The following is a 15765-nucleotide window of genomic DNA, read 5'->3' as shown; positions in this document are numbered from 1 at the left end:
ATCCTTAATGTTGTATCTCATTAATACTAAGATGTCATTGAAAGACACACTGTTGTTTTACAACTCTAAGCTGCAATCTCATCACTTAGAATGTTTATACTTATTAACGGAGCTTCTTGCTCTGTTGAGACGTAGACTTTTGGAAGGCAAATAGAAAAATAAAAATATGTGGGAAACAAATGTGTTAAAGATTTCTTAAAATGTCTCCACATTTGGAGACTGCCTCCTATGAATCATCTTTCAACCCCAGATTGGTTCCTGTGCTTTCTTACACAACATCGTTCTCAGTTCTACCGACAGCACTGGTCATGCAGAGTTTGGTTTTATTCTAAGCTGCTGACACCCGTGCTGCAAGTTATCATTGAACTGGTGCCACTAGCCCCTTCTTTCTTTGAATTTTCTTTCATCTACTCCTAGAGATTTTGACAACTCCTTCTGCCTTTCTTTCTTTTTTTTTTAAAATTATACTTTATGTTCTAGGGTACATGTGTACAACGTGCAGGTTTGTTACATATGTATACATGGGCCATGTTGTTTTCCTTGTGCTAGGCAATCCTTTTGTGCCTATCTCAGAAACAAAATGTGATACTCTTCATCCCTTTGTCTTCTTGTGCCCCATAAAGCACTTGGTTATTGATTTGCAAGAAAATATGTACCTGGGTTTATTCCTAAAACAATGAGTATGTGCTTCATTAACAGTAAATTTACATCATGGTCTTCTACTAATGTGTCATTCTGCACACACAACACACGAGCCAAATCATGGTGTTTTCTGATATTTAAAATGACAATTACACTCAACACATGAAACATAAGCAATCCACACAACTTAATTGAAGTGTCAAGAATATTAACCTGAAGACTTAGTTTGTCCCTGTACAAGCGACAGCAGCTATGTCACTCTGCTTGTCTGACAGCTATTGCAAGACCTTATTGATGATAAGTTGCATCACTAGTTCAAGGATATGGGAATGTAGACTATATATGTACATCTCTGAGTGGAGGAGAGTCATTTTAATTTGAAACTGAGTATTTATGAGGATCAGATGAAGTCACACTTGAAAAAGCTCCCAGCACAGTAGCTGGCATGTGTCAAGCTCTTAGTGTTTTCTCTTCTCAACTGTGCTTTCTTAAGAAAGCTGCAAAACAGGCTGGCACAGTGGCTCACACCTGTAATCCTGGCACTTCGGGAGGCTGAGGCAGGAGAATAGCTTAAAGCCAGAAGTCCAAGATCAGCCTGGGCAACAAAGTGAGACCCTGTCTGTGCCAGAAAACAAAAATAAAATTAGTTGGGCATGGTGGCGCATGCCTGCATTCCCAGCTAGTCGGAAGGCTGAGGTGGGAGGATCACTTCAGCCCAGGAGTTCGGGGCTGCGGTGAGCTGTGATGGCACCACTGTAATCCAGCCTGGGTGACTGAGTGGGATGCTGTTGAAAGGAAAGAAGAAGGAAGGAAGGAGAAGAAGAGAATAAGAAAGAAAGAGCAAAATATACACATCTTGTTCCATGAACTATTGACAATTTAGGTCATAGGCAATCATCCTTAGTCTAAATTTTCTTGAAGGAAGAAATAACTTTCTGGCACTAAGTTTCAACATAATTTAGGTACTGGACAATTTTTGCTGATTTAATGAAAATTATCAATCCTCCTCCCAGAAAATTGTTCTTAAACGGATGTATAGGTAGATAGGTAAGATGTGTAGGTAGGTAGGTAGGTAGGTAGATAGGTGATGGATGGATGGATGGGTGGTTGGATGACAGATAGATGTTAGACTGATAGATGACAGACTGCATGCAATTTCCTTTTTTAGTCACTAATTTTACTTTTTTAAAATGTTAAAAATTTAATTTTTCATAAGTTATTGGGGTACAGGTGGTATTTGGTTACATGAGTAAGTTCTTTAGTGGCGATTTGTGAGATTTTCGTGCACCCATCACCTGAGCAGTATACACTGCACCCTATTTGTAGGCTTTTATCCCTCACCCGCTCCCAACCTTCCCCCTAAGTTCCCAACGTCCATTGTATCATTCTTATGCCTTGGCACCCTCATAGCTTAGCTCCCACATATTGGTGAGAAGATACGATGTTTGGTTTTCCATTCCTGAGTTACTTCACTTAGAACAGTTTCTCCAATCTCATCTACGTTGTTGCAAATGCTGTTAAATCATTACTTTTTTTATGGCTGAGCAGTATTCCATTGTATATATATACATGCCACAGTTTCTTTTTTTTCTGCATTAAACTTTTTAAATGGGTCTCAAAATTCTGTGATAAATTTTTGGTCAAGCTGTTTCCATTAAAAAGTACTGATTTAAAAAACTAGTAACTTAAAACTGCCACACGCAAAAAAGAAAACCAAAGTGGTCCACAAAACATTCTCCTTTCCTTTTGAAGGTTTTATGATGCATTGTTATCCCTAACCAGTCTTTTATTACTAAAGTTAAATGGCCAATTGAAACAAACAGTTCTCAGACTGTTCTTCCACCACCGATTAAGACCGGGGTGGCAGGTATTAGGGATAATATTCATTTACCCTTCTGAGCTTTCTGGGCAGACTTGGTGAGCTTGCCAGCTCCAGCAGCCTTCTTGTCCACTGCTCTGATGATACCCATGGCAACTGTCTGTCTCACATCATGAACAGCAAAGCGACCCAGAAGTGGATAGTCCTAGAAGCTCTCAACACACATGGGTTTGCCAGGAACCACATCAACGATGGCAGCATCACCAGACTTAAAGAATTTAGGGCCATCTTCCAGCTTTTTACCAGAATGGTGATCAATCTTTTCCTTCAGCTCAGCAAACTTGCATGCAGTATGAGCCATGTGGCAATCCAGTACAGGGGCATAGCCAGTGCTGATTTGGCCTGGATGGTTCAGGATAATCACCTGAGTGGTGAAGCCAGCTGCTTCTATTGGTGGGTCGTTTTTGCTGTCACCAGCAACGTTGCCAAGATGAACATCCTTGACAAACGCATTCTTGACATTGAAGCCCACATTGTCCCCAGGAAGAACTTCACTCAAAGCTTCGTGGTGCATTTCGACAGATTTTACTTCAGCTGTAACATTGACTGGAGCAAAGGTGACCACCATACCAGGTTTCAGAACACCAGTCTTCACTCAGCCAACAGGAACAGTACCAGTACCACCAATTTTGTAGACATCCTGGAGAGGCAGGTGCAAGGGCTTGTCAGTTGGATGAGCTGGTGTCAGCTGGATTCGGTCCAGAGCCTCAAGCAGCATGGTTCCACTGGCATTGCCATCCTTACAGATGACTTTCCATCCCTGGAACCAAGGCATGTTAGCACTTGGCTCCAGCATGCTGTCACCATTCCAACCAGAAATTGGCACAAATGCTACTGTGATGGGGTTGTAGCCAATTTTCTTAATATAAGTGCTGACTTCCTTAACGATTTCCTCATATTTCTTCTGGGTGTAGGGTGGCTAGGTAGAATCCATTTTGTTAACACCAACAGTTAGTTGTTTCACACCCAGTGTGTAAGCCAGAAGGGCATGCTCTCAGGTCTGCCTATTCTTGGAGATACCAGCTTCAAATTCACCAACACCAACAGCAACAATCAGGACAGTACGGTCAGCCTAAGATGTCCCTGTAATCACGTTTTTGGTGAAGTCTCTGTGTCCTGAGGCATCAATGTCCAATGACGACAATGTTGAGATGAGTCTTTTCCTTTCCCATTTTGGCTTTTAGGGGTGTTCTGGTAGCAAACTCATTGCAAAAAAGTACCACAGTTTCTTTATCCACTCGTTGACTGATGGTTATTTGGGTTGGTTCCACGATTTTGCAATTGGAATTGTGCTGCTATAAACATGCATGTGTCAGTATCTTTTTCGTATAATGACTTCTTTTCCTCTGGGTAGACACCCAGTAGTGGGATTGCTGGGTCAAATGGTAGTTCTACTTTTAGTTCTTTACGGAATCGCCACACTGTTTTCCATAGTGGCTGTACTAGTTTACATTCTCACCAGCAGTGTAGAAGTGTTCTCTGATCACTGCATCCATGCCAACATCTACTGTTTTTTGATTTTTTGATTATGGCCATTCTTGCAGGAGTAAGGTGGTATCGCATTGTGGTTTTGATTTGCACTTCCCTAATCATTAGTGATGTTGAGCATTTTAAATTATGTTTATTGGCCATTTGCATATCTTCTTTGGAGAATTTTCTTTTCATGTCCTTAGTCCACTTTTTGATGGGATCGTTTACTGATTTGTTTGAAATCCACAATCCCTATCAAAATACCACCATGATTCTTCACAGACTTAGAAAAAACAATTCTAAATTTCATATAGAACCCACATAGCCAAAGCAAGACTAAGCAGAAAGAACAAATCTGGAGGCATCACACTACCTGATTTCAAACTATACTATAAGGCCATAGTCACCAAAACACCATAGTTCTGGTATAAAAATAGGCACATAGACCAATGGAACAGAATACAGAACCCAGAAATAAACCCAAATGCTTACAGCCAACTAATCTTCAACGAAACAGCCAACTAATCTAATCTTCAACGAAGCAAACCAAACCATAAAGTGGGGAAAGGATACTCTTTTCATCAAATGATGCCGGGATAATTGGCTAACCACATGTGGGAGAACGAAATAGGATCCTCCTCTCACCTTATACAAAAATCAACTCAAGATGGATTAGGGACTTCCATCCTGAAACTGTACAATTCTAGAAGATAATATTGGAAAAACCCTTCTAAATCTTGACTTAGGCAAGGATTTCATGACCAGGAACCCAAAAGCAAATTCAATAAAAACAAAGATAAATAGTTGGGACTTAATTAAACTAAGGAGCTTTTGCACGGCAAAAGGAACAGTCAGCAGAGTAAACAGACAACCCACAGAACGGAGAAAATCTTCACAATCTATACATCTGACAAAGACTACTATCCAGAATCTGCAATGAACTTTTTAACTTTTATTTTAAGTTCAGGGGTACATTTGCAGGTTTGTTATATAGGTAAATTTGTGTCATGGTGGTTTTTTGTACAGATTATTTCATCACCCAGGTATTAAACCTAGTACCCATTGATTATTTTTCTTGATCCTCTCCCTCTTCTCATCCTCCACTCTCTGAAAGGCCCTAGTGTGTGTTGTTCCACTCTATGTGTCCATGTTTTCTCATCATTTAGCTCCCACTTATAAGTACAAACATGTGATATTTGGTTTTCAGTTCCTATGTTTGCTAAGGATAATGGCCTCCACCTCCATTTATGTTCCTGCAAAGGACATGATCGTATTCTTTTTTTATGACTCCATAGTATTCCGTGATGTATATGTATCACATTTTCTTTATCCAGTCTACCATTGATGGGCATTTAGGTTGACTCCATGTCTTTACTATCATGAATAGTGCTGCAGTGAACATACACGTGCATGTGTCTTTATGATAGAATGATTTATATTTGGCCGGGCGCGGTGGCTCAAGCCTGTAATCCCAGCACTTTGGGAGGCCGAGATGGGTGGATCACGAGGTCAGGAGATCGAGGCCATCCTGGCTAACAAGGTGAAACTCCGTCTCTACTAAAAAATACAAAAAACTAGCCGGGCGAGGTGGCGGGCGTCTGTAATCCCAGCTACTCGGGAGGCTGAGGCAGGAGAATGGCGTAAACCCGGGAGGTGGAGCTTGCAGTGAGCTGAGATCTGGCCACAGCACTCCAGCCTGGGCGACAGAGCGAGACTCCGTCTCAAAAAAAAAAAAAAAAGAATGATTTATATTCTTTAATAGAATTACTGGGACAAATGGTCTTTCTGTTTTTAGGTCTTTGAGGAATCACTACACTGTTTTCCATATGGTTGAACTAATTTATACTCCCACTACAGTGTATAAGTGTTCCTTTGTTCCTTTTTCTCTACAACCTTGCAAGTATCTATTATTATTATGTCTTAAACTTTTTAATAATAACTATTTGGACTGGTGCAAGATGGTATCTCACTGTGGTTTTGACTTGCATTTATCTAATGATCAGTGATACTGAGCTTTTTTGATATGCTTGTTGGCTGCATGTATGTCTTCTTGAAAAGTGTCTGTTCATGTCCTTTGCCCACTTTTTAATGGGGTTGTTTGTTCTTTTTCTTGTAAACTTAAGTTCCTTATAGATGCTGTATATTAGACCTCTGTGAGATGCATAGTTGGCAAAAATTTTCTCCCATTCTGTAGGTTGTCTGTTTACTCTGTTGATAGTTTCTTTTGCTGTGCAGCTTTTCAGTTTAATTAGATCCCATTTGTCAATTTTTGCTTTTGTCATGATTGCTTTTGGCATCTTGGCTATGAAATCTGTACTTGTTCCTATGTCCAGAATGGTATCGCCTAGGTTATCTTCCAGGGTTTTTTATAATTTTTGCTTTTACATTTAAGTCTTTAATCCATCTTGAGTTGATTGTTGTAGATGATGTAAGGAAAGAGTCCAGTTTCAATCTTCTGCATATGGATAGCCAGTTATCCCAGCACCACTTTTGAATAGGGAGTCCTTTCCCCATTGCTTGTTTTTATCAGCTTTGTCTCAGATCACATAGTTTTAGGGATGCAGCCTTATTTCTGGGCTCTCTATTCTGTTCCGTTGGTCCATGTGTCTGTTTTTGTAGCAGTACCCTGCTGCCTTGGTTACTGTAGCCCTATAGTATAGTTTGAAGTCAGGTAGGATGTTGCCTCCAGCTTTGTTCTTTTTGATTGGGATTGCCTTGGCTATTTGGGCTTTTTTTGGTTTCATGTCAATTTTAAAATAGTTTTTTCTAGTTATGTGAAGAATGTTATTGGTAGTTTAATAGGAATAGTGTTGAATCTATAAATTGCTTTTGATAGCAGCGGCCGGCCGTCTGTGGCTGCAGCGGGGAGGTGCGCTGCAGTGGTGGCAGGAGTGACTGCGGGAGCAACAGTGGTGGTGGTGGAACCCCTGTGCCCCGCATCCCCTGTGCCCTGTGTTCCCGAGGCAGCTGACTGCGCCACTCCCACCCTTGCACGGCCTAAAAGGACCCAGTCTCAGGCCTGGCGCCTCCACTGCAGCCTCAACCTTGCTCCTCGCTGCGTCCCAGGAACCCACAAGCACCAGGCAGAAGGCACAGCCAGGACTCCTGGGGCCTGCCCTGAGAGCATCGAATTTGTGCAGGGTTGGTCAGGGCCGCTGTGCTGCCAGCACCTTGCCTGCCATCACTGCAGGGAAAATGTAGAGAAGAGGTGGGCAGTCCCCCGAGCCAGCCCCTGGGAGCCCTGTGGAGCCCACTGCCCTGGGCACCACCACAATGGGGCCGGGCTGAGTCACCCTCCACCAGGGGAGCAGCCTGGTTGGGCACAGAGGGGCAGGCAGAGAGGAGCCCTGAGGTGGAGCTGTGTCCAAGGTGGTGCCACACTTCACAGAGCCATCTGAAACCAGGAGGAGGCAGGTGCCCCACCCTCCTGGGTGTGGCTACAGCTGCCCAAGTCAGGGCTGCAGTTTCCCAAGTTGCGGCTGCAGACCGGGGCCTCCCTGTGTTCTTGGGGGCTGGGAGCAGGCAGGAGCCCCACCCTCCCAAGCACAGGGAGGACCTAGGCATCTCGGCACTTTTTCCATTTCCATTTGCTGAGGAGTGTTTCATTCCCATTATGTGGTCGATTTTTCAATGTGTGCCATGTGGTGGTGAGAAGAATGTATATTCTGTTGCTTTTGTGTGGAGAGTTCTGTAGAAGTCTATCAGGCCCATTTGATCCAGTGCTGAGTTCAGGTCCTGAATATCTTTGTTAATTTTCTGACCCGATGATCTGTCTAATACTGTCAGTGAGGTATTAAAGTTTCCCACTATTCTTGTATGGATGTCTAAATCTCTTTGAAGGTCTCTATGAGCTTGCTCTAGGAATCTGGGTGCTCTTGTGTTGGGTGCATATGTATTTAGGATAGTTAGGCCCTCTTGTTGAATTGAACCCTTTACTATTATGTAATACCCTTCTCTGTCTTTTTTTTTTTTTTTTTTTTAAATCTTCATTGGTTTAAAGTCTTTGTCTGAAATTAGGATTGCAACTCCTGCTTTTTTTCTGTTTTCGATGTGCTTGGTAGATTTTCCTCCATCCCTTTATTTTGAGCCCATGGGTGTCTTTGCATGTGAGATGGACTGCAAGCAATTTCAAGGGTTCAGGTTCACTGTTTATTTAAACCAAATACTACAGGGTATGATCTCCTGAACTAAGCGGGTGAAGTATACGTTTCCTATAAAGCAGCCTTTTTCATTACCTCACAGGGCAATAACTTCTTTAGAGTTTTGAAAAATCTTTTTGTTCCCCCAGCAAGCATCAGATGATGAGTTAAAGAATATACCATATTATTTAAAATATTGCATTTGTTTGTCTACATGCCATATATCGAGGTTCTTGGAAGCACCTTTTCATTATGTTTATAAACTGGTTACTTGCAAGTGGTTGCTTGCCAGTTTAAACTAGCTTAAGCTGTGGCAAAAAGAGGAGCTTATGATCTTTGGTAGGTTCCAAATTAAAAAATAAAGTGAGCAAGAACTAAGATTAGAAGAAATTTACAAGCTTAGATGAAGGTTCCCAGTATTTCTCATTATTTTTATGTTTAATGATGTATATTTCCTTTCCTGTAAATAATGATACACTATTCAGAGTAATTGTTATGGGTTGTTTGCTTCCTTCTTATTAATTTATAAATGCTCTTTGTATATTGGAGATACCTTTTGTCTGTTATGTGTTTTCCTCGCATGTTTTCTAAGCCTTTGTGTTTGTTTCTCAGTAATGCTGGTGGAGTCTTCTTTTTTGAGATATTTTAAATTTTTATGCAGCAGTGTCTTTCACCACTACCCTACATCTTCTTCCCACTTTTTGGCTTCCACTTACTTAAGGAGGTCACCTCCAACTTAAAGTTCTATGACTAGTTCTATATTTTTACGTTCATTTTAGTCATCTTTATTCACATATAACTTACTTTTTCTATATGGTGCAATGCTGAGTCTAAGTTAATTTTCTTGCTAACGAATGTCCTATTGAATCTAAAATTACTTGTTGACTAGTTTCATCCCTTCTTTTCTAATGTATAATGTTACTTTTCTTATATCTCAGTTTTCCATCATTAGCTTTATCTGTTGATGGACTCTGTTCAACTGATTTATGTGTAATTTTTCTAGGTAGTGTCTGGTTCATTTACAGTAGCTTTGTTTTAAATTTTAATAATAGACCAAAACTTCTCTCCTTATTATACTACATTAAGCTTTACTTGACAATATTTGTGCAGTCAGCTTTAAGAGCTCCAAAGTAATTTTCTAAACCCTCCTCCTAAAAAATAGCAAAATTTTAAAATGGGAATTCAGATGAAATTATTTTGTAAACATTGTTTAGCTTTGGAAAGGATGAGCATTGTAATGTCTTAATACTTTGTCTCAGAGGTTTACTGACTTCTTTTTTTATTAGGTCTAGTTTGCTGTCAACACCCATTTAATTTTACATAAACATGCTCTTCGAGGCTGAAGCGAATATGACTGATTTCCAATGTGAAAATAAAACATAAAAACCCCTTCTTGGCTCATGCCTGTAATCCCAGCACTGTGGGTGGCTGAAGCAGGCAGATCACTTGAGGCCAGGAGTTTCAGACCAGCCTGGCTAATATGGTGAAACCCTTCTCTACTAAAAATACAGAAGTTAGCCGGGCATGGTGGCCTGTGACTGTAGTCTCAGTTACTCGGGAGGCTGAGGTGGGAGAATCGCTTGAACCCGGGAGGCGGAGGTTGCAGTGAGCCAATATCATGCCACTGCACTCCAGCTTGGGCAGCAGAGTGAAACTCCCTCTCAAACAACAACAATGAAACTGTTCTTGGAGTTATTTCTAAACAGAATTTGTCTTAATACTAACATAACAGAAATGTATATGATTTTACATTAGTATGAGAGATAAGAATATTCTTGGCCAACAGGAAGTGGGTTAAAGCCTTGCAGAGGAAGGAAACAGTGAATTTTGCCATTCACTCAACCAGTTTTCACACACACACGCACACACACACACACACACACACACAGAAAGTCCAGAAACCCGGCTGGTAAAAAAGTCTTACCCTTTTGCTGGCATGCTAGGGTTTTGGGTTCTCTTTTTCTGAGCAACTTTGGTGACCTTGCTCCCTGTGGCATAGCTGTGGGGGGCCAAGCCATGTTACAAAAGAAAATGATCCCTTTCCATTTCGTGGAACCATAGGCAAAAGTCTCTCATTTTTACAAGAGGCCAACAAGTGGGTTGCATGGGAAAATAAGATATTGAATTAAATGCACAGAAAGAAAAAATTCATTGGGACACAAGTGACACAAACTTTGGCTCCACAGACTGTCAATTCTCTCCTTAAAAAGCCAGCAGTCAAAGTTGATAGACTCACACACCCGGACAGACAGATGACAGCAAAGTCCACAGGCTTCCCCTCCTCACATGGTATGGCAAAGAGAAAGTGAAGTGGTGAGGGGTGTTTTATAGAGTTACTGGATTGAGGGCCAGTGTGACAGAGAAGGGGAGAGAGAGGGAGAGGAAGAGGGAGGGAAAACGATAGGGGGAGAGAGGGAGGCAGAGGGAGAGGAAAGAAGAAGAAACGGAAGGAGGGAGAAAGGGAGGGAGGGATGGATAGAATTTTTTCTTGGGACTGGAACCCAAACCAACTTAGGCCAGGGGAAAGGTACGCTCTGTCCCACTGCCTGCTGAGTTGATCAGATCCAGGTAGTCAGCGATTTCAACCTGTCCCTCGCAGATATCTGTTCAGGTGACCCAAACCAGTAAGGATTAGGAGAGGAGACGCAAAGCATCCTAAATGACAGAAAAGTTAGGAAGTGGAAAGGAGAGAAAGCAAGAAGAGAAGGAAGAAAAGCATTGCCTGCAGGAGGAAGGGGGAGGCAAGGAGGGCTGGCAGGCGGGAGAAAGACTCAACCATCGTAGTGACACTGGATCAGAAGTTCAGGCAGCTGCTTGTCAGCCATGAAGGGATCCTGTCCAGCAGTCCCATCAGCTCCCAAGTCTCCCCCTCAGGGAGAGAAAGGCTCCCCACATCCCATTGTTGGGAATGGGTGCTCGGTGTCACAAAAATCAACACTGAGACAAAGGATCTCTCAGCAAGGCTAGTTTACTTTCTGCAGAAAGAGGGCGGCTTGCTAGCGGTCTTGCCATGAGAGCACACATGAACAAAGGAGACAGGGTCATTTATAACCTGATGTGCCACCCTGCTGCTGTGTCCGGCTTCCATTGGCTGGAATGGGACCTCACATTCTGTACTTGACCCGACTGGCTAGCAACTTAGAACTTCCCTAAAGAGGCAAAGGTAGAGGAGAACAAAGGAAGAGAGGAAGTAACTTCTAGAATGCTGAGAGAGGCAAAAACACTTCCAGATAAGGAAGAGAAATAGGCCATGACCTAATGCTTGCTTGGGCCTGTTCAGGCATGCCAGGTCAAATATCTGGGCTAAAATGTGGGAGCTAAGAACACAGAGTATATTGATTTCTTTATTACGGCTAGCAGATATTTAAGAATATTAGCACAGGTCTTTGAGTAAATTTTGCTTCTAAGAGAGGTTACTATCTGTTCTCAAGGAGGAGGAGGAGCCAAGTCCCTTTGAAGAGGAACCTCTATTTATTTTATTTTCTACACCATGATCCCAGGCAAGCCCCTAAATAATACATTACTGGTCATGGATTCTTGGACTCTCAATGCAATAGAAATTGACAAGAGGTCAAAATAGTTTTCCCAGACAAGGCTTCATTGGAGATTATGCCTGGATATAAGACGGGCAGCACAAGAGAGAAAGAATTCCCTGATGACTCCCTGAAAAGAGCTGGTAGTGCTTTTTTTATTAGGCAAAGTGTGGGAATGGACATTAGGGGTAGGATATGCAGGCTGGGCTGGGCAAAGCAGGAGAGGTGTAGGGTTTGCAGGTCAGCAATATCTGCTTAGGATGGTTTTCTTGAGGAATGGACCACCTGGTGGTCTGGCCCGTGGCAGCAAGGCTGTGAATCAGTTGTTCAGCATTCTGTCTGGAATCTTGGTTGTCTCCTAAGACCAGTTCCCGGGATTCTTTAAGTAAAAGGATTATTAGCAGTGAGGTAGCGGTGTGGGTTTTGTGATCAGCAGGAATGCTCTAGTACAGCAGTCCCCAACCTTTTTGGCTCCAGGGACTGGTTTCCCAGGGAAGACAATTTTTTCCGTGGACCATGGAGGAGGGGGATAGTTTCAGGATGATTCAAGCACATTACATTCATTGTGGTCTTTCTATTATTTATTACCTTGTAGTATATAATGAAATAATACACATTATATATGACCTATACACCTCACCATACTGTAGAATCAGTGGGAGCTCTGAGCTTGTTCTTCTGCAGCTAGACAGTCTCATCTGGGAGTGACAGGAGACAGTGACAGATCATCAGACATTAGATTCTCAGATTAGATAAGGAGTATTAGATTAAATAAGGAGTGTGCAACCTAAATACCTCACATGCACAGTTCACAATAGAGTTCATGCTCCTATGAGAATCTAATGCTGCTACTGATCTGACAGGAGGCAGTGCTTAGGCAGTAAGGTGAGTGATGAGGGGCAGCTGTAAATACAGAGGAAGCTCCACCCACTCACGCACTACTTACCACCTGCTGTGCAACCCGGTTCCTAAAAGGAGACACACTGGTACCAGTCCATGGCCTGTGGGTTGGAGACCCCTGCTCTAGTAGGGATGAGATGAAACCAAGCCCTGTCTCTCCTCTGTCTCAAGGAGAGCCCTAGGTACATAATACTGAGAAGAGGAGCAGCTCTGTAATTGCAGTTTTAGGCACAAGGAAGCATCATTGGGCATCCTGATTATCTCTTTAATGAATGTTCACTGTCACTATCTTGATAATATCTGTTAGGTATCATTTACAATATTTTCTTATCTACTATCTTGAAATAATTTTAAACTTAACTACTATCTTGAAATAATTTTAAACTTACAAAAAAGTTGTACAGTCAGTTTATTTTTATCTTTCACACAGATTCCCATAATGTTCACATCTTAAGTGATCTTAATACAATTATCGAAAGCAGGAAATGAATATTGACTAACACTATTAATGGATCTACAGACTTTATTTTAATTTTGTCAGTTGTCCCCTCGTGTCCACTTCCTGCTACAGGATCCAATCCAGAATCCCACATTGCTTTTGATGATCATGTCTGCTTCGTGCCCTCCCAACTGGGATAGTGCTTTGTGTTTTCTTGAGTCTCTATTTCTCTATGTGGTATCCATTAACTACAGGGTTTAACTCATGATCAGAGTTGTTTGCATCTCCCCCGACAGCCAGAGCCCCTGCTCTGAACCATCCCCTTTAGTGTAGGGGAGAGAAGAGGGTTAGATCAAAGGTTTCAGTCACCTCCTACAGGAACCTCACTGAAGTAGGACACAAGTTCCTGAAACCTTTGGTTTGAGGTCCTCCAGTGAGGGAGGTAGGACTTCACTGATGCAAGAAACATGCTGGAGGAATAGCAAGTTGACCTCCATTCCAGTCTTCTGTGGTTGTGTAGATCTAAAACCAATTTCCACCTCAAAGGGAAGACTTTCCTGGACAGGCTTGCAGCCCCGAGTGGAAACATTCCACTGCCTTTGACTCCTGACTCCGTATCTCTTTTCCATAACAGTTGTGTAAATGTTTATTATCTGGCAATTGCCTAACAATTCTTGGCTTCCAGACCTCACCCATGTCAACATTTTTCAAACTCAGGAGTTATCTACAAAGGGTGGCAGCAAACACTTTCTTTGCTTTAAGGAATCTGAATATAGGCCCTCCATCTTTCGGCTTGTAAGGTTTCTGCAGAAAGGTCCACTGTTAGCCTGATGGGATTCCCTTTCTAGGAGACCTTCCCCTACTTTCTAGCTGCCTTTAATATTTTTTCTTTTACAGTGACCTTGGAGAATCTGACGACTATGTGTCTTGGGGATGGTCCTCACGTATAGTATCTCACAGGAGTTCTCTGAATTTCCTGGATTTGAATGTCAACCTCTCTAGCAAAGTTGGGGAAATTTTCATGGACAGCATCCTCAAATGTGTTTTCCAGGTCCCTTGCCCTCTCTCCCTCTCTTTCAGGGATGCCAATATGTGGTAGGTTTGGTCTCTTTATATAATCCCACATTTCTTATAGGTTTCATTCATTTTTTTTAAAGAAAATTTTATGTCATGAAAAAAGTCATCAATCAACTAGATTCATACTTGTTTGAAAAAGAATTGAAAATTTATTGAATAGACAGAATGTGGGCATCTTGCTCCACATGGGAATGAGAAGATGCTATGGGTTCTCTAAGAATTGCACAGTCTGAAAAACTAACAAGAAAGGGGAAGGGAAGGGAAAAAAAATCACATGATATGGGGAGCCATCTCACATTATGAATAATCTACCAAGAAACATTTAAAAAAGAAAACTCATTATTATTACAGTAGCTTTGAGTTTATGGTTCTTGCAATGACTGTATTCCATTGAAGGCATCTCAGTAACAGGAGGCTGTTTTAGCAATCCCATGTGTAAATATTAATAAAAAATAGGTAAAATAATGTAATTCATCTCTTGCCATCACACCAGAAATCATGACATTTCTGAGAACTGTTTTGCTTGAAAATGGGTTAAGCTGTAAGTTGCGCTGAAGCTCCATCTCTCCAGCCTGTTTGAGTGCAACATCCACTAGAAGCTGAAATCCACTAAAGTCCTGGTTGAGGTCCATTGGAGTAGGGGGAGGAGTGTTGAAAAGACTACTTTGTGTGTCGGTACTTGGTCCAGATTTACACATGTCCTCTGGGTACATGAGAGAGGTGTCTGTAAAGTTTTGGCCGCTACCTGCTGTATATCTGTGTTTTGTCCCATACCAACCGACTGGCAGAGAGAGAAAGGGACATCTTTCAGTGCAGTCACAGTGGTATGGCAGATCACTGATGGACGAGCCCAGACTGATCCTGGGGAAGACGGCTTAGGAGACAGTGGCCTCCCTAGGGCTGGGTTTGGCCCAGCTGTATAGGAATGAAATGGGGTCTCCTCTAGAGCTGGCATGAAGTTTTTGATGCCCATCACCAACTCCACAGAGCTTGTTTCAGAAATCTTGGGCCCACGGCGGGAAATTGTGAACTGATTTGGATCTTTGCCATCCTTTCTCAGCATGTCAGGATGTGTACACCACATGAAATATTATCTCATCCATAGGCTCATTTATCTGAGAAGTCTGCAGTGGGCGTTGATGAACCAGTTACAGACCTGTAGTGTAGACAGATGTGTTTGCTGGGACAACAGTGGTTCTTCTTGCTTGGAAGGATAGGCACTGTAATGGTGCTCATACAGCCAATCCTGAAGAATCTGCACAGACTCCTTGTGCAGGTTGCCCCTTCTCCTTCTCTTGCCTGAGCCAGAGGATGAAGGAAGGTCCAAGGGAATGTCCATGCTGTCCTCATCCTCAGTCTCACTGCCAGATGCTGCAACAATACCTTTCATTGTTTCCATGAGTCGGCACAGAGGAGCAGGACCCTGCGCGCCACAGGATGGGGGCCATGGAGGTTCCCACCAATGTGGCCGGTGGGTCCCAGCCTCGGTCCCCAGCTTCAGGGAGAGAGTTTTGTTCATTTTAAAAAATTATTTTTTAAATTTTTGTCTGACTGAGTTGATTCAAAGAACCAGTCTTTGAGCTCTGAGATCCTTTCCTCAGCTTGGTCTATTCTGTTGTGAATATTTCTGATTATATTATGAAGTTCTTGTAGTCAGTTTTTCAGCTCTGTGAGATCTATTTGGTC

The 15765-nt window shown here is 42.3% G+C and overlaps 2 pseudogenes; both read right to left on the bottom strand.

Moving 5' to 3' along the window:
• Positions 1–2083: 2083 nt before the first annotated feature.
• LOC110742446 lies at positions 2084–3470 on the bottom strand (annotated as a pseudogene).
• Positions 3471–13259: 9789 nt separating this feature from the next.
• Positions 13260–15508, bottom strand: LOC110741860 (annotated as a pseudogene).
• Between the last annotated feature and the right edge of the window lie 257 nt (positions 15509–15765).

Source organism: Papio anubis, chromosome 20, assembly GCF_008728515.1.
Source record: "Papio anubis isolate 15944 chromosome 20, Panubis1.0, whole genome shotgun sequence".
In the NCBI taxonomy this organism is placed as follows: Eukaryota; Metazoa; Chordata; class Mammalia; order Primates; family Cercopithecidae; genus Papio; species Papio anubis.
This window is presented reverse-complemented; position numbering and strand designations above follow the sequence as displayed.